Below are 24,067 nucleotides of genomic sequence, written 5' to 3' on the forward strand. Positions count from 1 at the left end.
CCACATGGGTCCCCTAGCATATCCACATTTGTAACAGGCCCATATCGGATTGTGAACAGGCCCCTTAGTGTGGAGTACAGTATTCCAAACGGAAAGTGCATCCATCTTTCCCGAGACAGTGGAGCACAGATGCTCTGTGAGGGATTTTTAGATTTTTAGAATTTGTGGAATTTTGTTGGGAACTTGAGGCCTACAGTCAGGAATTAGACTTGGAGTGGGATTCAGACATACAAGCTCATGTTAGCTTTATACAGTAAATTGTTCAGAATGAAGCTTTTGTAGGTCTTTATTAGAACGTTGATGGTGGGCCCACTTCTCCTTGTAGGTCCAGAGTAAATGCCCCTTTGTCCATTTATCAAAGCCACTTGGACGATTTACAGTATATGAAGTTTAGAAAACAATCATTTTCCTTTGGGTGTTATTCAACTTTACATTCTCTTTTGGTTTCCTTTGCTTGGTATATAGGAACATACTAACGGAACAGCAGACTGAACTTATTAATGTTCCGCTGAGCCAGGCGGATGCATCCTGTGGCTAGTGTATCATATTTAGATCCCACCCGATAAAGAACACTGTCCTCCCAAACCTGGAATTTGCCTTCATTTGGAACCATGCCATCCAACACAACTTGAGCCAGGTAACTTTGCAAATGTAAGTCATGAAAAGCAAAATTTAGTTTAAAACTAAAGATGGTCTCTTAAGATACAGAAATATGAAACAAATATATTATTTATCAAAATTTGTTGAAGACAAATGTCTTTCATTCTTAATACATTTGATGATAACACCCTTAAAGAATCACATAAAGGCTTCACTTCACAGTCAGTGTAGTGATGCCATTGTCACGGTCCGGCGGGAGACTGTGCAGGGGAGCTGGCTCTTACCTGTCCGGTCCCTTTGGAGAGATCCAGCTGGCGGAGATGCGGGCTGCTGGCGCCGGGCAGGGTGTGCTGGGAGGACAGGCAGGGGCACTGGTTGGCAGCTCAGCAGACTGGCAGCATGTCCCTCCGGCAGGGGTTAGCAGTGCTGCTGTGGAGCCAGGGCTTCTGTGAACAGGCTGGGCTGTGTTCCTGGTGGCCATCTTGGATGTGGGCAAAAAGCCTGTCTTGCCCACACTTCACCAATTTATCACTTTCCTGTGGCCAATTAGGTCTGAGCAGCTGCTATAATACAGGAAGGCCTGGAGGAGGGAATTTGCCAGTGCAACGTCTTTCACAGTATCTGTGAAGCTAGTTCTCTGTGCTCCCGCAGCGTCTCCAGTGTCAGGTTCTAGTTACAGCAAATTACCCAAGCCTCCTGATATAGCCTTATGCAGACTGCCGACTCTGTTCCCTTGTCCTACCCAGCTACCTGCTCTGGACGCCGCAGTAACCAGCCTTCGGAATACCTCCTTTAAAGTACTGGGTCACGGTTCCGGTATCCTCAGCCACCCGCTAACATACAGTAGTATCTCTATTCAACTGTCTTTGGCGAACTCTGTTAAACTACTCCAAGTAATAAATGCGCAAGACCTTCATCCGTCCCGCTCATTTGTTATTCAGAGATCCAAGTGCACCAGAATCATCTTCCCCAAATCCGGATCCACAAGAATCCTCAGACGTGACAGTTTCAAATGTATCCAGGAACTGGACAGGATTCTGGCTCGGATCTCCTACATAGCATAGCGAGGCGTCTGGAGGGATTGGAAAATTCACAGCGACATTTGGCGCAATTCCTCCAAGAGATATCCACTCGGCAGGATTCCATCCAAGCCTCTCTAGCGAATACTACTCCTGCCCGTCGACCGGAGTCACTAGTTTCTCAGCCCGTCCTGGCGTCTTTGGGGCCATCACCGTCCTCTCTCTCCGTTTGCCAACCCCCAACAAGTTTGACAGGAACTCTAAACTCTGTCGTGGATTCCTTAATCAGTGCGATGTGCACTTTACGTTACAGTCAGCCAATTTCCCAATGCAAAAGGCGAAGCTGGCGTACATAGTCTCCTTACTCTCAGGGGCAGCCCTAGAATGGGTCTCACCGCTCTGGGTAAGAGATGATGCTCTGCTGAGTGACTATCCAAAATTCCTAGCCACTTTTAGGAAGATATTTGATGAACCAGGTTGCTCGACATCAGCATCCATTGAGATTATGCATCTACGCCAAGGGAATAGGCCAGTCAGCCAGTATATCATTCAGTTTCAAACCTACGCATCTGAACTACTATGGAATGAGGAAGCCTTGGTTGCAGCGTTTTGGAGTGGCCTTTCTGACCGTTTGAAGGATGATCTAGCGACTCGAGACTTACCACCAAAACTGGATGATCTAATTTCATTATGTAACAAAGTCGATCTACGATTCCGGGAGAGGCAGGCCGAAAAAAGCAAGGGTGATCGCTATAGTTTCCGCCCTGTACCTCTGGCACCCCCTCCGCTAGCAGTAGATTCTCCTGACGAACCCATGCAGCTAAACCGGGCCCGGCTTACTCCTGAGGAGCGCCAGAAATGGCGGCGAGAAAATTTGTGTCTTTACTGTGGGGTACTGGGACACATGGTGGCATCATGCCCACAGCGTCCGGGAAACGCCCGCTCCTAACTGGGCTAGGAGAAACCAGGTCAGGAGTCTTGTCTCGGTCTCCAAAATCCTCTGTACCTACTCTACCAGTCACTATTGAACTCTCGCAAGGTACTAAGTCCATTCTCTCTCTTTTAGATACAGGAGCAGCAGAGAATTTCATCACAGCCCATCTGGTTCAGCAGCTTCAGATCCCTGTGCGAGATTTGTCCCGTTCCATTTCGTTATCTGCGGTTGATGGAAGCCGTATTCCTGGTGCAGTAATTTCTCAACGGACTCTTCCTATTTCAGTTGGTATCGGTGCTCTTCAGAAAGAGCAATTGGAACTTTTAGCTATACCCAAGGCATCACATGAAATTGGTTTAGTAGGCATAACCCGCATATCGATTGGCACTCCATGCAAATCTTATCCTGGGGGAAGACTTGTTTGACCTCTTGTTTGCCGTGTATCAAACCACTCAATAAAACCCTTGTCACATCACCCCCACAGATTCTGTCTCAGTACTCCTCCTTCTCCGACATCTTCCGTAAACAGGGAGCAGATATCTTGCCACCCCATAGGAAATGGGACTGTCCTATAGACCTCGAACCAGGGAAAGATCCACCCAAAGGTCAGACCTACCCTTTATCAATTCCAGAAACTAAGGCTATGTCCGAGTATATCCGAGAAACTTGGCCAACGGGTTCATTCGGTCATCTACCTCACCAGCCGGAGCTGGGTTCTTCTTTGTCCAGAAAAAAGATGGGGGGTTAAGACCTTGTATAGATTACCAGGGCCTGAATAATATCACGATAAAAAAATCATTACCCTCTACCCCTCATTTCCGAATTATTTGATCGAGTCAAGGGAGCGACCATCTTCTCCAAACTAGACCTAAGAGGAGCCTACAATCTGATCAGGATACGAGCAGGCGACGATTGGAAAACCGTGTTCAATATCAGGGATGGTCATTTTGAATATCTCGTCATGCCATTTGGTCTGAGTAACGCCCCTGCCGTATTCCAAAATTTCGTCAACTAAATTTTCCGAGACCTTCTACATCAATAGTCGTGGTCTATCTGGATGACATCTTAATCTTTTCGCTAGACCTTGGCACACATCGACGACACGTCCTAGAGGTTCTATGTAGACTGCGGGAGAACCATCTGCATTGCAAGCTAGAGAAATGCATCTTTCAGCAGGTTTCAGTTCCCTTTCTAGGGTATATAATTTCAGGCTCCGGATTACAGATGGATCCGGAGAAAGTACAAGCCATATTGTATTGGTCAAGACCTTCCTCTCTTAAAGCGGTGCAGGGTTTTCTAGGGTTCTCGTACTACTATCGGAAATTTATTAGAGGATTCTCCGCCTTGGTAGCCCCCATCACCGCTCTTACTCGAAAAGGAGCAGACCCGTCTCATTGGTCCCCAGAAGCAGAGTCCGCTTTCCATCTGCTTAAACAAGCATTCATATCAGCACCAGTATTAAGGCAACCAGATATAAATAAACCCTTTTTCCTCGAAGTGGACGCCTCCTCGGAAGCGGTAGGAGTGGTACTCTCTCAAAGGTACGAAGATCGTAAGTTCCATCCTTGTGGTTACTTCTCTAAGAAGTTTCTCCCCTCCGAGAAGAACTACACTATCGGGGAGCAGGAGTTGTTGGAAGTCAAGCTAGCCCTAGAGGAATGGCGATACCTCCTGGAAGGAGCTAACTTCCCTATTACCATTTATACAGATCATCGGAACTTAACCTTCCTGAAAGATCTACAATGTCTGAGTCTGCATCTTGCTTGTTGGACCATGTTCTTCTCCCGCTTTTCGTTCATCCTGACTTATCGGCCCGGTTCACAGAATCTAAAAGCAGATGCTCTGTCATGGTCCACTACTTCCATTGAATCTGAAGAACCTCCTCAAACACACCCCATCCTAGTTGCAAAAGTTTTTGCCTCCACTCGTCTACAACCTCCTGCAGGGAAAACTTTTGTCACTCCCCATCTACGGAAGAAACTCATATCTTGGGCTCACACTTCCCAATTTTCAGGTCATCCAGGTGTTCACAAGACATTGGAATTTCTGCAAAGATCCTATTGGTGGCCCACGCTGAAAACAGATGTAACAGCCTTCATTTCCTCCTGCGTTAAGTGCACCCAACACAAGGTCTCTCGGCAACCTCCAGCTGGGAAGTTACTGCCTCTTTCTGTACCCTTTCAACCGTGGTCACATTTATCAATGGACTTCATAACAGATTTACCATCTTCTAGAGGCTACACTACAATCTGGGTGGTGATAGACCGATTCTCCAAAATGGCCCACTTTGTACCATTGAAGAAATTACCAATAGCGTCTGAATTGGCCCATCATTTCATTTCCGAGATTTTCAGGCTTCACGGTCTTCCCAACGAAATAGTATCTGATCGAGGGGTGCAATTTGTAGCAAAGTTCTGGAAATCCCTTTGCACAGCCTTACAAATCAAATTTCAGTATTCCACAGCCTATCATCCACAGTCCAACGGTTCCACGGAACAAGTTAATCAAGATTTGGAGACCTTTCTACGCATTCACCTTTCCTTTTCTCAGGATGATTGGGTAGAACATTTACCTTGGGCTGAGTTCGCCCACAACAATACTTACCATTCTTCTACTGGGCTTACGCCCTTCCTCATTGTTTACGGAGCCCATCCTAAAGTTCCAGCATTTCAAAGTCTACCGGCATTCAACTTACCAGCAGTGGAAGCTTCCCTTAAGCGTTTTTTGAACATTTGGAATCGGGTTCATACCAATCTTCAAAAGGCTTCTCTTCGTTACAAGAAATGGGCTGGTAGAAAACGAAGAACAATTCCTAGTCTCAAGATAGGAGACCAAGTTTGGCTTTCTACAAGGAACTTACGCTTACGAGTACCTTCAATGAAGTTTGCCCCCCCCCGCTTTATAGGTCCTTTTCCAATTGTGAGAATAATTAATCCAGTGGCTTATAAACTCAAACTACCCCCTTACCTCAAAATTCCTTCTTCTTTCCATGTTTCCTTGCTAAAACCTTTAGTTTTGAACCGATTTCGGAGACTGTTACCACGACCACCCAAAGTACTCACCCAGAGTGGAGTAGAGTTTGAGGTTAATTCGTTATGGTCGGTTACAGTACCTATTGGACTGGAAAGGATATGGTCCGGAGGAACGGTCATGGGAGTACGCAACAGATGTTCATGCCCCAGTGTTAGTTCGCAAATTTCATTCTGAACATCCAGAGAAGCCTAAATTGTGTCCAGGGGCCACTCTAAAGAGGAGGGGGGGGGGGGGAGGTAATGTCACGGTCCGGTGGGAGACTTGCAGGGGAGCTGGCTCTTACCTGTCCAGTCCCTTTGGAGAGGTCCAGCTGGCGGAGGTGCGGGCTGCTGGCGCCAGGCAGGGTGTGCTGGGAGGACAGGCAGGGGCACTGGTTGGCAGCTCAGCAGACTGGCAGCATGTCCCTCTGGCAGGGGTTAGCAGTGCTGCTGTGGAGCCAGGGCTTCTGTGAACAGGCTGGGCTGTGTTCCTGGTGGCCATCTTGGATGTGGGCAAAAAGCCTGTCTTGCCCACACTTCACCAATTTATCACTTTCCTGGGGCCAATTAGCTCTGAGCAGCTGCTATAATACAGGAAGGCCTGGAGGAGGGAATTTGCCAGTGCATCGTCTTTCACAGTATCTGTGGAGCTAGTTCTCTGTGCTCCCGCAGTGTCTCCAGTGTCAGGTTCTAGTTACAGCAAATTACCCAAGCCTCCTGATATAGCCTTACGCAGACTGCCGACTGCCGACTCTGTTCCCGTGTCCTACCCAGCTACCTGTTCTGGACGCCGCAGTAACCAGCCTTCGGAATTCCTCCTTTAAAGTACTGGGTCACGGTTCCGGTATCCTCAGCCACCCGCTAACATACAGTAGTATCTCTATTCAACTGTCTTTGGCGAACTCTGTTAAACTACTCCAAGTAATAAATGCGCAAGACCTTCATCTGTCCCGCTCGTTTGTTATTCAGAGATCCAAGTGCACCAGAATCATCTTCCCCAAATCCGGATCCACAAGAATCCTCAGACGTGACAGCCATGACATCTTGGTGCACCATTATCCACCAAATGGTGCACCATTTTACCTGTGCGGGTATAATAAGTAGCATTTCACCTGTACCGGGATCCTGGCGCTGACATTGTGAGGTTAATAGACCCACTCTTCACGGCTTATCATGGATTGTATCTCCTGCCTCAGGCAAGAGAAACAAATCCCCGAATTAGCTATGTTTTTGACCAGAAATGGGGCTGTGTTCTCCCAAAAATACATAGGTTTCGCTGAACCTCTGCGTTTTCAGGAGAGAATGTATATTTTTTTGGGGCGGTCAAATTGGATAGCCCGAAAAAACTCACAGAATAAACATTGGGAAACATTGCATAAAACCTCTTTTTTTTGCTCCCGATGTTTATTCTCTTCTAATTGAAAGACACACACAATTGAATATGCCCTTGTATGTGTTTGGGACTGTAAATCAGATTTTCAGTTTGAAGATGCAAAATGTGTCCCATTAATAATACAGATCTGCCCTGGTACACAGTTACAGTCCTTTTACTAAGTGAAAATGGGCGCTTATCCATCTGCACATCAAGCTGTAATCTTGAAGTACCCTGGCCATTTTGCACTTCATGAATCAGTGGCGGTTTTAAGTGCAGGCTAGCGGGGCGGGAGCCCGGGACGCTGCAACCTGAGGGGGTGGCTGCAGTCACCCCAGCAGCGCCATGAATTGTGTGAGCCCTTTGCCTGCACTTAAAATCGCCACTGTCTCACAGTGGCGGATTTAGCGGGGGGGTGATTAGGGCGAACGCCCCCCTACACATACCGGCACCGTGATGGAGGCCGGGTCCCGCCGCGGTGTTGGGAACGGGGTGGAGAGAGAACGCGTCCTGACGCGCATACAGCGGCCTCTGTTCTGACCACGCCCCTTCCTCCCTGTACACGCGTCAGGACGCTCTCTCTCCCCGTCCCCCGCCGCGCTGCACCGCTCTCCACCCCGTTCCCAACACCGCGGCGGGACCCGGCCTCCATCCCGACTCCTCATGCTGCTGCGGACAAAATATGAGCAGGTGTCACTGTCAGTGTATGCCATGTCTCCTCCCCTCCAAGCTAAAGTAAGTGTGTGTGTGTGTGTGTGTGTGTGTGTGCCCTCCTAGATAAAGCGTCTGTGTTCCATGTCTTCCCCCTCCGCTCCTAGCTAAAGTGCCTGTGTGCCATTTCTCCCCCCTCTTCTCCTAACTAAAGTGTATATGTCCCCCCTCATAGCTAAAGTGTGTGTGTGTGTTCCACGTCTCCCCCCCTCCTCCTAGCTAAAGTGTGTGTGTGCCACGTCTCCCCCCCCCCTCCCCTTCTAGCTAAAGTGTCGGTGTGCCATGTCTCACCCCCCTCTTCACCTAGCTAAAGTGTGTGTGTGCCACGTCCCCCCCCTCCTCCTAGCTAAAGTGTGTGTGTGCCACGTCCCCCCCCCCCTCCTCTTAGCTAAAGTGTCAGTGTGCCATGTCTCTCCAAGACAGGGACAGCTCGATGGCCATTTGAGTGGAGTGGTGGGACACATGACTGATCTGGCAGAGGACCTCCAGTTCAGAAGCGAACCTCAGACAGTGAGACATGGGACAAAGATCCGCAGGCCCGCAGCTTGGGGTGAGATACTGTTTAAGCCCTTACGCTGCAATACTCTGAGTAAAGAAGGAAGCAGGCTCCCCTGTGTTTTTTTCCCTCGCTGCCCCAGTGTAAGTTAATTAGGGGGTAGGATTCCCCTTGCCCCCAGTGCCTGCATTATTTTGGCTCATTCAGTGTGCTGTAATGTGAATTTCGGCTCATTCAGCGTGCTATAATGTGAATTTCGGCTCATTCAGTGTGCTATGATGTGAATTTCGGCTCATTCTGCGTGCTATAATGTGAATTTTGGCTCATTCTGCGTGCTATAATGTGAATTTCGGCTCATTCAGTGTGCTATAATGTGAATTTCGGCTCATTCTGCGTGCTATAATGTGAATTTCGGCTCATTCTGCGTGCTATAATGTGAATTTCGGCTCATTCTGCGTGCTATAATGTGAATTTCGTCTCATTCAGTGTGCTACAATGTGAATTTCGGCTCATTCTGCGTGCTATAATGTGAATTTCGGCTCATTCTGCGTGCTATAATGTGAATTTCGGCTCATTCTGCGTGCTATAATGTGAATTTCGGCTCATTTAGTGTGCTACAATGTGAATTTCGGCTCATTCAGTGTGCTATAATGTGAATTTCGGCTCATTCTGCGTGCTATAATGTGAATTTCGGCTCATTCATGCTGCATTCACACCGCAAATGCCGGGTCCTACCCGGTAAGACAAACGTGTACTTACCGGGTGGGATCCGGCATTTGCGCTCCGTTGCAGGCTTCCCGACCCGGCAATATACCGGGTCGGTTGCCATGACAATGGAGGCCGCAGCAGCAGCAGGGGCGGGGGTGGAGGCGGCGTCGGGAGATGAGCTCATCTCCAGCGCCGCCTCTCCCTATCTTGTGAATGGGAACCGTGTCGCATCGACACGGCTCCCATTCACACCGCACCTGACCCGGTAATCAACCCGGGTAAAACCCTTCTTTTTTACCGGGTTGATTTAGCGGGTCAGGCGACCCGCTAAATCGCCCAGTGTGCTTTCACATCGCACACTGACCCGGTTCGACACGGCAATATGCCGTGTCGGTACCGGGTTATTTGTGCGATGTGAAAGGGGTATCAGTGTGCTATAACGTGAATTTCAGCTCATACAGTGTGCTATAATGTGAATTTCGGCTCATTCAGTGTGCTATGATGTGAATTTCGGCTCATTCAGTGTGCTACAATGTGAATTTCGGCTCATTCAGTGTGCTGTAATGTGAATTTTGGATCATACTGTGTGCTACAATGTGAATTTCATCTCATACAGTGTGCTATAATGTTAATTTCGGCTCATTCTGTGTGCTATAGAAACATAGAATTTGTCGGCAGATAAGAACCACTTGGCCCATCTAGTCTGCCCCTTTTTTTTTTACATTATTTTTATCTCTAATCTTATCTGATCCTTATTTCTTTGTAAGGAGATCCTTATGTCTATCCCATGCATGTTTAAATTGCCCTACTGTCTTAGCCTCTACCACCCCTGATGGAAGGAATGGCGATTCACCAGTCTGTATCACCAGTGCGCAGGGTTCTCTCCACTGACTGGCAACATTTTATTAGTAATGGCAACAATAGGAAATTTTAGAAGCGAACGGGAAGGGCATTACTAAGTGGGAGGGGCTATGATTAGGGTGAGGAGTCATAATTCTTAAACCGCCCCCCCTAAAAGTTAAGTCTAGATTCGCCACTGCTGTCTCACAGACGGGGTCAGCTGTGCATTAGCTCTCAGCAGAAGAAAACTTAGAATGAGATCTGTGCCATTAGTGCGCCTCTTGCTGCTCCCCCCGTCCAGAGCCGCCCATAGGCATAGGCAAACTAGGCAATTGCCTAGGGCATTTGATATGCCTAGGGGCATCAGCAGCTTCTGCTGATTAAAAATAAGAATTTACTTACCGATAATTCTATTTCTCGTAGTCCGTAGTGGATGCTGGGAACTCCGTAAGGACCATGGGGAATAGCGGCTCCGCAGGAGACTGGGCACAAAAAGAAAGCTTTAGGACTACCTGGTGTGCACTGGCTCCTCCCCCTATGACCCTCCTCCAAGCCTCAGTTAGGATACTGGGCCCGGACGAGCGTACACAATAAGGAAGGATTTTGAATCCCGGGTAAGACTCATACCAGCCACACCAATCACACCGTACAACTTGTGATATGAAACCAAGTTAACAGCATGATAACAGAGGAGCCTCTGAATAGATGGCTCACAACAAGAACCCGATTAGTTAACAATAACTATGTACAAGTATTGCAGACAATCCGCACTTGGGATGGGCGCCCAGCATCCACTACGGACTACGAGAAATAGAATTATCGGTAAGTAAATTCTTATTTTCTCTGACGTCCTAGTGGATGCTGGGAACTCCGTAAGGACCATGGGGATTATACCAAAGCTCCCAAACGGGCGGGAGAGTGCGGATGACTCTGCAGCACCGAATGAGAGAACTCCAGGTCCTCCTCAGCCAGGGTATCAAATTCATAGAATTTTGCAAACGTGTTTGCCCCTGACCAAGTAGCTGCTCGGCAAAGTTGTAAAGCCGAGACCCCTCGGGCAGCCGCCCAAGATGAGCCCACCGTCCTTGTGGAATGGGCTTTTATTGATTTAGGCTGCGGTAATCCTACCGCAGAATGCGCCAGCTGAATAGTGCTACAAATCCAGCGCGCAATAGACTGCTTAGAAGCAGGAGCACCCAGCTTGTTGGGTGCCATCAGGATAAACAGCGAGTCAGTTTTCCTGACTCCAGCCGTCCTGGAAAAATAAAATTTTCAGGGCCCTGACTACGTCCAGTAACTTGGAATCCTCCAAGTCCCTAGTAGCCGCAGGCACCACAATAGGTTGGTTCAAGTGAAAACCTGAGACCACCTTCGGGAGAAACTGAGGACGAGTCCTCAACTCTGCCCTATCCATATAGAAAATCAGATAAGGCCTTTTACATGACAAAGCCGCCAATTCTGACACACGCCTGGCCAAGGCCAAGGCCAACAGCATGACCACTTTCCACGCGAGATACTTTAGCTCCATGGTTTTAAGTGGCTCAACCCATGCGACTTTAGGAAATCCAACACCACGTTGAGATCCAAAAAGTGTCACAGGAGGCACAAAAGGAGGCTGAATATGTAGTACTCCTTTAACCAAAGTCTGAACTTCAGGCAGTGAAGCCAGTTCTTTCTGGAAGAAAATCGACAGAGCCGAAATCTGGACCTTGATGGACCCCAATTTGAGGCCCAAACGTCACCCCTGCTTGCAGGAAGTGCAGGAATCGACATAGTTGAAATTCCTCCGTCGGGGCCTTCATGGCCTCCCACCAAGCAACAAATTTTCGCCAAACGCGGCGATAATGTCTTGCGGTGACATCCTTCCTGGCTATGATCAGGGTAGGGATGACTTCCTTCGGAATACCCTTTTCCTTTAGGATCCGGTGTTCTACCGCCATGCCGTCAAACGCAGCCGCGGTAAGTCTTGGAACAGACAGGGTCCCTGCTGCAGCAGGTCTTGTCTGAGCGGCAGAGGCCAAGGGTCCTCTGCCAGCATCTCTTGAAGTTCCGGGTACCAAGCTCTTCATGGCCAATCCGGAACCCCGTGTATGGTTTTCACTCCTCGCCTTCTTATTATTCTCAGTACCTTGGGTATGAGAGGTAGAGGAGGAGACACATAAACCGACTGGTACACCCACGGTGTCACTAGAGCGTCCCCAGCGATCGCCTGAGGGTCCCTTGACCTGGCGCAATATCTTTTCAACTTCTTGTTGGGGCGGGACGCCATCATGTCCACCCGTGGTCATTCCCAACGGTTTACCCGCATTTGGAAAACTTCTGGATGAAGTCCCCATTCTCCTGGGTGTAGGTCGCCCATCGGAGAATCCTTGTGGCTTCTGCCATCGCCATCCTGCTTCTTGTGCCACCCTGTCTGTTTACATGGGCGACCGCCGTGATGTCGTCTGATTGGATCAGTACCGGCTGGTTCCGAAGCAGGGGCCTTGCTTGGCTTAGGGCATTGTAAATGGCCCTTAGCTGCAGAATATTTATGTGAAGCGAAATCTCCTTGGAAATTTCTTCCCTGTGTGACTGCACCCCAGCCCCGAAGGCTGGCATCCGTGGTCACCAGGACCCAGTCCTGTATTCCGAATCTGCGGCCCTCTAGTAGATGAGCCCTCTGCAGCCACCACAGCAGCGACACCCTGTTTCTTGCTGACAGGGTTATCCGCTGTTGTATCTGTAGATGGGACCCGGACCATTAGTCCCACAGGTCCCACTGGAACGTCCTTGCGTGGAGTCTTCCGAATGGAATTATGCTTCGTACGAAGCTACCATTTTTCCCAGGACTCGTGTGCATTGATGTACCGACACCTGTCCTGGTTTTAGGATGTCTCTGACTAGAGATGACAACTCCTCGGCTTTTTCCACAGGAAGAAACACTCTTTTCTGGTCTGCGTTCAGAAACATTCCCAGGAACAGAAGACGTGTCGTCGGGACCAGCTGTGACTTTGGAATATTGAGAATCCAGTCGTGCTGTTGTAGCACTTCCCGAGAGAGTGCTACCCCCACTACCAACTGTTCTTTGGACCTCGCCTTTATCAGGAGATCGTCCAAGTACGGGATAATAAAAACTTCCTTCTTGCGAAGGAGTATCGTCACTTCGGCCATTACCTAGGTAAAGACCTTCGGTGCCGTGGACAACTCCAACGGCCGCGTCTGGAACTGATAGTGACAGTCCTGTACCACATATCTGAGGTACTCCTGGTGAGGGGGGTAAATGGGGACATGCAGGTACGCATCCTTGATGTCCAGGGAGACCCTGTAATCCCCCTCGTCCAGGCTCGTAATAACCGCCCTGAGCGATTCCATCTTGAACTTGAATCTTCTGATATAAAAGTTCAAGTATTTTAATTTCAAGATGGGTCTCACCGAACCGTTTCGGTACCACAACCACTGTGGAATAGTAACCCCTTCCTTGCTGAAGGAGGGGCACCTTGACAATCACTTGTTGTGATTATAGTGTTGAATATCCACCAACACCGTCTCCCTGGCAGAGGGAGGTGCCGGTAAGGCAGATTTTAGGAAACGGCGGGGGGAAGAACGTCTCGAACTCCAGCCTGTACCCCTGAGATACTACTTGAAGGACCCAGGGATCCATGTGAGAGAGCCCACTGTCCGCTGAAATATCTGAGACGGGCCCCCACCGTACCCGGGTCCGCCTGAGCAGCCCCAGCACCATGCTGTGGACCTACCGGACGCAGGGAGGACTTCTGCTCTTGGGAACTAGCTGTGTGTTGCAGCTGTTTCCTCTACCTTTGCCTCTCGGCAGAAAGGATGAGCCTCTAGCCCTCTTGCTTTTCTGGGGCCGAAAGGACTGTACTTGATGATACGGTGCTTTCTTTTGTTGTGGGGTAGCCTGTGGCAAAAAAATCGATTTCCCAGCAGTAGCTGTGGAAACGAGGTCTGAAAAACTATCCCCAAACAGTTTTACCCCCTTATAGGGCAACTTCCATGTGCCGATTCGAGTCGGCATCGCCTGACCATTGCCAAGTCCATAACCCCAGTCTGGTGGCAATGGACCTAGCGCTTATTTTTTGATGCCAGCCGGCAAATATCCCTCTGTGCATCACGCATGTATAAGACCACGTCTTTTATATGCTCTATTTTAAGCAAAATATTGTCCCTATCCATAGTTATTTTCCGACAGGGAATCTGACCACGCAGCGGGAGCACTGCACATCCATGCCGAAGCAACGGCTGGTCGCAATATAATGCCCTAGTGTGTGACCATATCTTATAGGGTAACCTCCTGCTTTCTATCAGCAGGTTCCTTCAGGGCGGCCGTATCCGGAGACGGTAGTGCCACCTTTTCTGATAAGCGTGTAAGCGCTGTATCTACCCTATGGGGTGTTTCCCCGCGTGACCTATCCTCTGGCGGGAAAGGGTACGCTGCCAATAACCGTTGTAGAAATTATCAATTTCTTACCGGGGGAAGACCACTCTTCCTCACACACCTCATTTAATTACTCAGATGCAGGACAAACTACTAATAGTTTTCTCTCACCAAACACAATACCCTTTTATGTGGTACCTGGGGTATAATCATAAATGTGTAATACATTTTTCATTGCCTCAATCCTGTAACGGGTGGACCTATTTGGAGGGTACACCAGTCTCATCGATGTCGACACTGGAGTCAGTATCCGTGTCGACATCTGTGTCTGTTATCTGAGGTAGCGGGCGATTTTAGAGCCCCCCATGACATTTGAGACGCTGGAACAGGCACAAGCTGAGTAGCCGGCTGTTCCGTGTCGTCGACCTTTTATGTAAGGAGTTGACACTTTCACGTAATCCTTCCATAAGTTCAACCACACCGGTGTCGACCCCGCAGGGGGTGACAACATATTTACAGGCATTCGCTCCGCTCCACCTCATTATCCTCCACATACCTGTCGACACAGCCGTACCGACACACAGCACACACACAGGGAATGCTCTGATAGAGGACAGGACCCCACAAAGCCCTTTGGGGAGACAGAGGGAGAGTATGCCAGCACACACCAGGGCGCTATATATCACAGGGATAGCACCTATAAAAAAGTGTTTTCCCTTATAGCTGCATATATATTGTATACTGCGCCTAAATTGTGCCCCCCCTCTCTTTTTAACCCTTTCTGTAGTGTATTAACTGCAGGGGAGAGCCAGGGAGCTTCCCTCCAACGGAGCTGTGAGGGAAAAATGGCGCCAGTGTGCTGAAGGAGATTGCTCCGCCCCTTTTTCGCAGACTTTTCTCCCGCATTTTTATGGATTCTGGCAGGGGTTAATGTACATCCATATAGCCCTGGGGGTTATATGTGATGTATTTTTGCCAGCCAAGGTGTTAATATTGCTGCTCAGGGCGCCCCCCCCAGCGCCCTGCACCCATCAGTGACCGCAGTGTGAGGTGTGCATGAGGAGCAATGGCGCACAGCTGCAGTGCTGTGCGCTACCTTGATGAAGACTGATGTCTTCTGCCGCCGATTTTCCGGACCTCTTCTTGCTTCTGGCTCTGTAAGGGGGCCGGCGGCGCGGCTCTGGGACCGGACTCCGAGGCTGGGCCTGTGTTCGATCCCTCTGGAGCTAATGGTGTCCAGTAGCCTAAGAAGCCCAAGCTGGCTGCAAGCAGGCAGGTTCGCTTCTTCTCCCCTTAGTCCCTCGATGCAGTGAGCCTGTTGCCAGCAGGTCTCACTGAAAATAAAAAACCTAAAACTAACTTTTATCTAAGAAGCTCAGGAGAGCCCCCTAGATTGCACCCTGCTCGGTCGGGCACAAAAATCTAACTGAGGCTTGGAGGAGGGTCATAGGGGGAGGAGCCAGTGCACACCAGGTAGTCCTAAAGCTTTCTTTTTGTGCCCAGTCTCCTGCGGAGCCGCTATTCCCCATGGTCCTTATGGAGTTCCCAGCATCCACTAGGACGTCAGAGAAATGATATGCGGCATGCCTATATTCTGTGTGTAGCATTTCATATGCAGATACAGCCACAGTCTCACACAGTATATAGGCATGCTGCATATCAGTTTAATCAGCAGAATCTGCGTGTGCATCCTAGCCACATAGCAATGCAAATAAGATGCATTTTCATAAAAAAAGGTACCCGGTGTTAGCATTGAGGCAAGATTTATGAGGACACATCTGTATCCTTTCAGAGGCAGAGGTCACAGTGTTAGTGGAAGTGTGAGTGCTGTGTGCATGTGAGTGGGTTGGTTGTGCAGTAGTGTTCGGAATATGTGTAAGGAGCATTATGTGTGTCATGTAAAAATGCATTAATAATTTGCAACATATGTGTAAAGGGCCACTATGTGTGTCATTATGTGTATAAGGGCATTAATAATGTGCGGCATATGTGTAACAGGGTACTACTGTATGTGTGTCTTTATGTGTATAGGGGCAATAATAATGTGCAGCAAATGTGTAAAGGGGCACTATGTGTGTCATTATGTGTATAAGGGCATTAATAATGTGTGGCATATGTTTAAGGGACATTAAGGCAGATGTATTAACCTGGAGAAGGCATAAGGAAGTGATAAACCAGTGATATGTGCAAGGTGATAAAGGCACCAGCCAATCAGCTCCAATATGTAAATTAACAGTTAGGAGCTGACTAGCTGGTGCCTTTATCACCTTGCACATATCACTGGTTTATCACTTCCTTATGCCTTCTACAGGTTAATACATCTGCCCCATTATGTGTAAAAGGGCATTAATAAAGGTTGTCATAATGTGTAAGGTGCATTATGTTTATAAGGACATTAATGTGTCTCATATGTGTAAGGGGCATTACTGTGTGGAATTATGTGTATAAATCCATTACTAATGTGTGGCATTATGTGTATAAGATGCTCTACTATGTGGCGTTGCTTATAGAAAGGGCACTACTGTGTCATCTAATGTGAATAAAGAGCAATAGGGTGTGGTGTAATGTGAATAAGGAGCAATTCAGTGTGATGTAATGTGAATAAGGGGCACTACTGTGAGGAGTAACGTTTATAAGGTAAAGTGATACTACTGTGGGATGTAATATAAATTATGGACACTATCGCATGATAAAATGTGAATAAAGTTGCAGTACTGTGTGGTGTAATTGGAATTGGTGTTATTATTGTGTGGCCATGCCCCTTGCCAGCAAAAACACACCCCTTTTTGGGCTGTGTGCCAAATGTGCGAACTCTTCCTATTTAAAATATAGGGGGTACAAACACCAAAATAAGGACTGCTATGGGTGAGGGGTGATGGTGCTGGGAAAGAGGTGCAAGGTCAGAGGCGGAACCAGCGGTGATGCTAGGGGGCACCAGCCAAAATCTTGCCTAGGGCATCATATTGGTTAGGGCCGGCTCTGCCCCCGCCAGCTGCCCGCTCCCTGCTGGCCACCTCCCACTGCCAGAACCCTACCCCCCGCTGGCTGCACCCACCCCCCACCACATAACTAACACATGAAACAGCGTAGGAAGTGAGGTAGAGGAGCTTGGAGCCTGGGGGCCTACTGCCGCTGCTGGATGGTGAGTGTGGGGCTAATAGTCACAGGCAGTGGCACACACACACACACACACACACACACACACACACACACACACACACACACACACTCCCTCTCTCTATCTCCCTATATAGAGGGCCTCTACCTGGTGCAGTGTGTATAAGGGGCTACCTGGTGTAATGTGTATAAGAGGCTCTACCTGGTGTGATGTGTATAAGGGACTACCTGGCGTAATGCGTACAAGAGAATCTATCTGGTGCAATGTGTATAAGGGGCTAGGTGGTACAAGGCTGAAACTAGGATTCTTGTCACCCAGGGTAAGGCAGTAATGGGCACCCTCCCCCCAGCAAACACAGATCTATTTACTCTGGGACGTATTCCATATAGATGCGCTCCCTATATTTGTACCCCCTATAGATCGCTCCGTATATATATATGCTCCCAATAGATGCACTCTTTAAAGGTACTCTGCAAAGATGTACTTCTTCTAGATTTTCTCACGGTATATATATATATATATATATATTTATTTATTTTTTTCTATAAATGAAATCCCTATGGATGGGCTCACTATAGATGCTCTCACACACTGTAGTGGCTGTGATCTTCCATGAATGGAGATGGCTGCACTGGGTTCGGTGTGTCAGAGGTGCAGGGTGTGTGGTCAGTGCTGGAACTCAGCTGCTGCTGCCTCCGGTATCTGTATCTCTGTGTGCATTCACAGCTCCTGTCCTGGCATGTAATTGGAGGAGAGCCGTGGGGGGGCGCTGCCATGCACAGCCCGGTATAGAAGTTCCAGCCCGCTGACTGGCTGGGACACTGCAAAACTTTCCCAAGGTTTCCCCATCCTGAGAGAGACTGAGCGCCGTCACCCACACAGGCTGCAGCAGCGATGCTGGGAGCAAGGGACATGGAGATTGCTGCTGTATGCATGCCGGTGAGTGGGGAGGGAGGATAGCTTGCATCCCCTTAAATCAGGCGCCCAGGGCATGTGCCCCCCTAGCCCCTCCTAGTTATAACCATGGGTTGTGCAATGTGTAAAAGAAGCTCTAAGTGGTGTGATGTATATAAGGGGCTACCTGGTGCAATGTGCATAAGAGGCTACCTGGCATAATGTGTATAAGGGGCTACTTGGCGCAGTGTGTACAAGGGGCTACCTGCTGTAATGTGAACAAGAGGTTGTAGCTGGTGCAATGTGTGTAAGAGGCTGTACCTGGTGCAATGTGTATAAGAGGCTCTATCTGGTGCAATGTATATAAGGGGCTCTATCTGGTGTAACGTGTGTAAGGGGCTCTACCTGGCAAAACATGTGTAAGGGGCTCTACCTGGTGTAATGTGTATGAAAGGGACTCTGCCTGGAGTTACGTGCATAAAAGAGACTCTACATGGCATAACGGGTATAAAAGGGTCTCTACCTTGGGTAAATTGTATAAAAGGGTCTCTACCTGGTGTAACATGTACAAAAGGGGCTTTACCTGGAGTTATGTGCATACAAGGGACTCGATCTGGCGTGACATGTATAAGTAGCTTTACCTGGCATAATGTGTATAAGGGACTATGCTCTACTGTGGTATAATGAGGGTAAGGGCTCTAACATGGCATAATGTGTATAAGGGGTACTACTGTGTGGTGTAACGTGTCTAACTGCGGGGTAATGTGAATTGGTGCTATTCTGTGGCCACGCCCCTTCCCCATGAAGCAACGCCCCTACATTTAGGCATTCACTGTCCCTGTTTTGAATAGGGGGAGGAGGGGGGGCAAAGGAAACATTCAACCTGGGTGCCACAAGGTCTAGAACCAGCCCTGAATATTGTACAATTTGTCTATTCTGCACTAAGTGGCCGTGGCAGCCTACTCACTAGTTTATTCTAATCAGTAATCAGGCCATCTACCAGTGTATCTATGTAGCTACATGCTCAGGATTCGCTCCACTGCTTTCCCAGCCGCAGGCAAAATCAGGATGCAAAAAAAATTGTCAGAAAGACACGTCTGCGCATGCACGTCTCAGACAGGACTGAAAGTCGGGCTACGCACCTATACTCCCAAGAGATGCGTCTGCGTGGTTGGTGCCCAGTAGTCACCCTGAAACTCTCATTTCACAAGACGCGATGTGACTCATGCGGAGCTCCTTGCCACTCTGGATGTATCCTGTAACACATATGCAGACCCCACTTGCAGTTTTCAAGGCATGCGCAGTCTCCGGAAAATCGCGAATAGTGTCTGTTTTTGCACTTGCATCCAGCTCAGAATCCAGACCCAAAGATGGCATCACCATGCACTGTGCTTGCCGGATATATTAGCACTCTTTTATAAGTAAATAACTGTTGAAAGTTGAGTGTGTTACTGGCAGACTGTGGGCGTCATTCAGATCTGATTGCTGCTGTGCATTTTTGCACAGCAGGCGATCAGGTACTAACTGCGCATGCGTATGCACCGCAATGCGCACGCGCGTCGGACAGAAACAAGTGGTCAGCGAAGGGATGGTGCGACAAATCTGTTTGCATGGGTGTTTGCAAGGAGATTGACAGGAAGAGGCCGTTTGTGGGTGGTAACTGACCATTTACTGGGAGTGTCCAGAAAAACGCAAGCGTGTCCAAGCGTTTTCAGGGAGGGTGTCTGACGTCAGCTCCGGTACCGATCAGCCTGATGTGATCGCACTGTAGGAGTAAGTCCTGGGCTGCGCAGAGACTGCACAAAGTGGATTTTAGCAGCTCGGCGTAGACATAGGATCGCACACTTACACGCCAAGTATACACTCCCCTGGAGGCGGCGACTATCTGAATGCAAGACAGCAAAATTAGCAGCCCAGCGATCAGATCTGAATGACCCCCTATGTTTCTACTCCTCCAGGGAAGCTTCATTCCGTGTACCAATATGGCCACCAAGGCAGCTACTGAGCATGTGCAGAAACATCTTGGGACTGTATGAGAGTGCCACAATGGGAGTCAGTAGTCTTCCTCTCAGCTCCAGTGAGACCTGTGATCACCTGCTGATATAACTGCTGTTCCAGCATCCTGCACCACTACTCAGTAGCAATATACACTCACCAGCTAGCGAGCTGTATAACACCCCACTCCGCTCAAACTCAGCTGCATCTACCAGCATATATAACAGTGAGTACAGTTGCCTGCTTTAGCTTTGATAAAACCACTCCACTGGTTAAGTAACTGGGCTGTTTGCAGCTGTAAGGCATCCGCTGTAGTGTACAGAAACTGCAACATCCTCAAGCCTGTACACTCACATTTACAACCAGGGGCGGATCCAGAACAAAATGACAGGGGGGGCACCACAATAGGGGAAGGAAGGGGGGGGTTCGGCACATGCTCCTGTGAAGAGTGTGGCATTGTAACAAGGGGTTTGGCCTCACAGAGAATGCCATACCCATGCGTCACGCCCTCATTTTCATCACGCTGGGGGCATGGAGTACTAGGGCAGTGGGTGACAGGATGAGAGTGCGGGGACGGTAAGTGAGCAGGGACAGGCCTGGTAGGGGACAAGGCGATGTGCGGGGACAGGGTGAGTGTGCGGGGATAGGGCAAGTGTGCGGGGACAGGCCTGGTACGGGACAGGGTGAGTGTGCGGGGACAGGGCAAGTGTGCGGGGACAGGCCTGGTAGGGGACAGGGCAAGTGTGTTTATAGTTACAGCGTCCCTTTCTGTAATTATTTTTTTTATAGTCCCCATTTTTGTTGGAGTGGTCCAGTGTGTTTTTAATATAGTGCCCTCTGTCAGGGGCGTCAGAATGTTTTCACACTGGGGGGGCAAGTTTGAATTTCATTCTGGCGCCCCTGCTGTGGTGCCGATCTCCTCTCCTTCAAACACCCCCCCCCCTCCCTCCCCTCCCTCCCCTCCGCTTCCGCTGTGGTGCTGGTCGCTCTCCTTCAGTGCGGGGGGGCGCTTACCTCTGCATCCCCGTGGGCGGTGTCCCCTCTTCTGTAATACCCAGCTGTCTCCTCAATGGTGATACATTACTGGGAGAAGGCGTGGCCCACAGCCATGCCTCCTCCAGTAATACATCACCAATTGAGAGACAGACGGCTAGTACAGAAAGGGGCGACGCATCATGTTTGTGTGTGTGGGGGGGGGGGTCAAGCTGCCCCCCCCCGTTCCTACGCCTATGCCCTCTGTCCCCCGTCCTGTTTCCAGCATCTACCTGTCCCCTTACGTCCACCCACCTCACAGCAGCAAAGCCTGCTTTCTTCTCCCAGATCCCCTGTCAGGCTGTGGCAGTGTCGCATCCTAATTACAGCAGATGTGCGACGTTGCCGGGAGCCGGGACTGGCGCTGCTGTAAGGGACACGGAGGCAATGCACGCTAACACAGCTGACTACGCACCCTGTTACTGTATGGTATCAGTGGCAAACGCAGGATTTTCATGGGGGGGGGGGGGGGGGGGGGTCCGTACGTGCACAAGGTGTGTGTATGTATATATATATATATATATATATATATATAAATATATATACGCACACAGAACATCTGTACATCGACATACACACACATACTGTACACAGCATACATGCGTACACAGTTTACATGCACACATCATACACACACACACAGTATACATGCACACAGTATACATACATACATACATACATACATACTAACACGGTATACATGCAAACATACATACATAGTATGCATGCACATACATAGTATACATGCACACAGCATATTATACATACACACACTGTACATACATATACACAGTATATATGCACACAGCATGCACACACACTATACATGCACACAGCATACTGTACACACACACACACACACACACACACACACACAGCATATATGCACACACAGTACACATGCATACAGCATATATACATAGTTACACACACATTCTATACATTTACACAGCAATACACACACTCATTAATAGTAAACTGAACCCCCTCCTCACCTTACATTACTGTGGGAGCCGAAGACAGCAGCCACTGCCTCACGTAGCTCTGTCTCATGGCCCCTTGAACTGCCTGAGAGGAGCTGCGCTTCCGCTGCAGCTCCCCCTACAGGCAGCCACCAGCGGCAGCAGCAGCAGCAGCCAGGTTCACACTGTCACTCGGACAGTGTAAGGAGCTTAAAAAGCTTCTCGTCGGTAAAAAAAAAAAAAAAAAAAAATGACAGGGGGGGGCACGTGCCTGGGTGCCCCCCCCCTGGATCCGCCACTGTTTACAACGGGTCTGGGACTCAGGGACGACAACAAAAAGGTCGACACACCTTAGGTCGACGCCAATTGGTCGACACACCTTAGGTCGACATGGACAAAAGGCCAACAGGAACAATGTCGACATGGAAAAGGGTCGACATGAGTTTTTAATTTTTTTTGTGTCGTTTTCTTCGTAGAGTGACAGGGAACCCCAATTAGTGCACCGCGTCCCCTCGCATGGCTCGCTTCGCTCGCCATGCTTCGGGCATGGTGCCTTCGCTCCGCTCCGCTTCGCTCGGCACAGATTACCGTTCCAATCGTAGTCCACGTGGATCGTTAAGTATGAAAAGGTTCGAAAAAAGAAAAAAAACATAAAAAACTCATGTCGACCTTGTTCCTGTCGACCTTTTGTCCATGTCGACCTTTTGTCCATGTCGACCTAAGGTGTGTCGACCTTTTTGTTGTCGACCTGGAGTCCGGATACCTTTACAACACAGACCAAGCTACATTTTTTGGGGAAGAGGGTGACAGGGTGAGTACAAGCCAAACAATGCATACCCCACTGCAGGCACCTCACCATTCATCTCGTTTGGGTGGAGTTTTCATTTTGAAGTCTGTCCGAACATCCATCTCCGGTTGATAGCAGACGCACAAGTGTTTTTATTCTATTAATTATTATGAGTCAGAGATGGATGGAGGTAGAAAGATATTACCAGGATAATTTGACTATTTTATGGGGAAGAAAATGTAATATAAAAAAAAAAAAAAAGTTAATAAAAATATTGCTGTAATATTTCTCAGAATCTGGTTTATTCCGTTATTGGGAATGCCTTTCCTGACGTGATGTCTCTTTGTTGTGTGAAGTGTAGAATTGGGGGGGAATATCATCGTCTGACAGCACATTGGTGTATTAGGAACACACCAAATTCATCGCATTCTTGTCCTAACATGATCGAGAATGTGTTCCGTATGTTTTCCTTTCACTTTATAAAGATTAACAACACATTGCGCCGTCTTCTGTCTCTCTGACACGACATATGAAGGCATTCGCTAACATTCTACATGCATGTGTTTGTAATGTAAGGTCTGAAAATTTGCTAAAGGAAACGTTAGCCAGGTAAAATTGGTTTCAGGTTTTGCGAGAAGCCAAGAGACAGCTGGGATTCATTTTTTCTTTCTTTTTACTTTTTTTAAAATGAAGGGACCAAATCTTCAAATATCCAGCTCTGTACAATTGATATGAAAAACGATCACTTGTGCGGGGAAAAAGCAATATACATTAACTGGAAAAGTTCCTGAGTAGCCATTGAGCTGTACTAGCAAGTTCATTCCCAAGGCTAAAGGAAATAGACTTTAAAAGCTTACGTTTGATCAGCTGTCAGTGATGACAAATTGCAACAATCTCCTAAAAAACACAGTATCAGTTGTCGAAATTTAAAAAATGCAAAAAGGTTTCTGGACAACAAATACGAAAAAACTTTTCCATAGAAATTGAGTACGTGTTTCAAATCTGCATTCCCAAGGGATTGTGCGTGAGGAGATATAAATGACCACATTACTTTGTCTAAATCTAGGTAAAGTGTTTCACTTTCAGATGGCCATTCCATTTAAGGATGGTGTAAATTGGCTACATAGTCAAACCCAAGGGGGGTTTCCAGTTGCCTGGGTAAAAGTCCTGGGAATTTCAACCTGGGTTGACCCTTTTACAAAGAAAAAGGACC

At 48.5% G+C, this 24,067-nt stretch overlaps 1 long non-coding RNA gene across 1 annotated transcript in view; it reads right to left on the minus strand.

The window, feature by feature from the left end:
* LOC135055370 (uncharacterized) overlaps nucleotides 1–22,212 on the minus strand; it is a 45,645-nt gene extending 23,433 nt beyond the window's left edge. Inside the window, exon 1 of the long non-coding RNA XR_010243734.1 lies at nucleotides 22,101–22,212. This is a non-coding gene — a long non-coding RNA (uncharacterized LOC135055370). The remainder of the gene's footprint in view (nucleotides 1–22,100) is intronic.
* Nucleotides 22,213–24,067: the final 1,855 nt, after the last annotated feature.

The sequence above is a fragment of the Pseudophryne corroboree genome, chromosome 1 (assembly GCF_028390025.1).
Source record: "Pseudophryne corroboree isolate aPseCor3 chromosome 1, aPseCor3.hap2, whole genome shotgun sequence".
NCBI classification, from domain to species: domain Eukaryota; kingdom Metazoa; phylum Chordata; class Amphibia; order Anura; family Myobatrachidae; genus Pseudophryne; species Pseudophryne corroboree.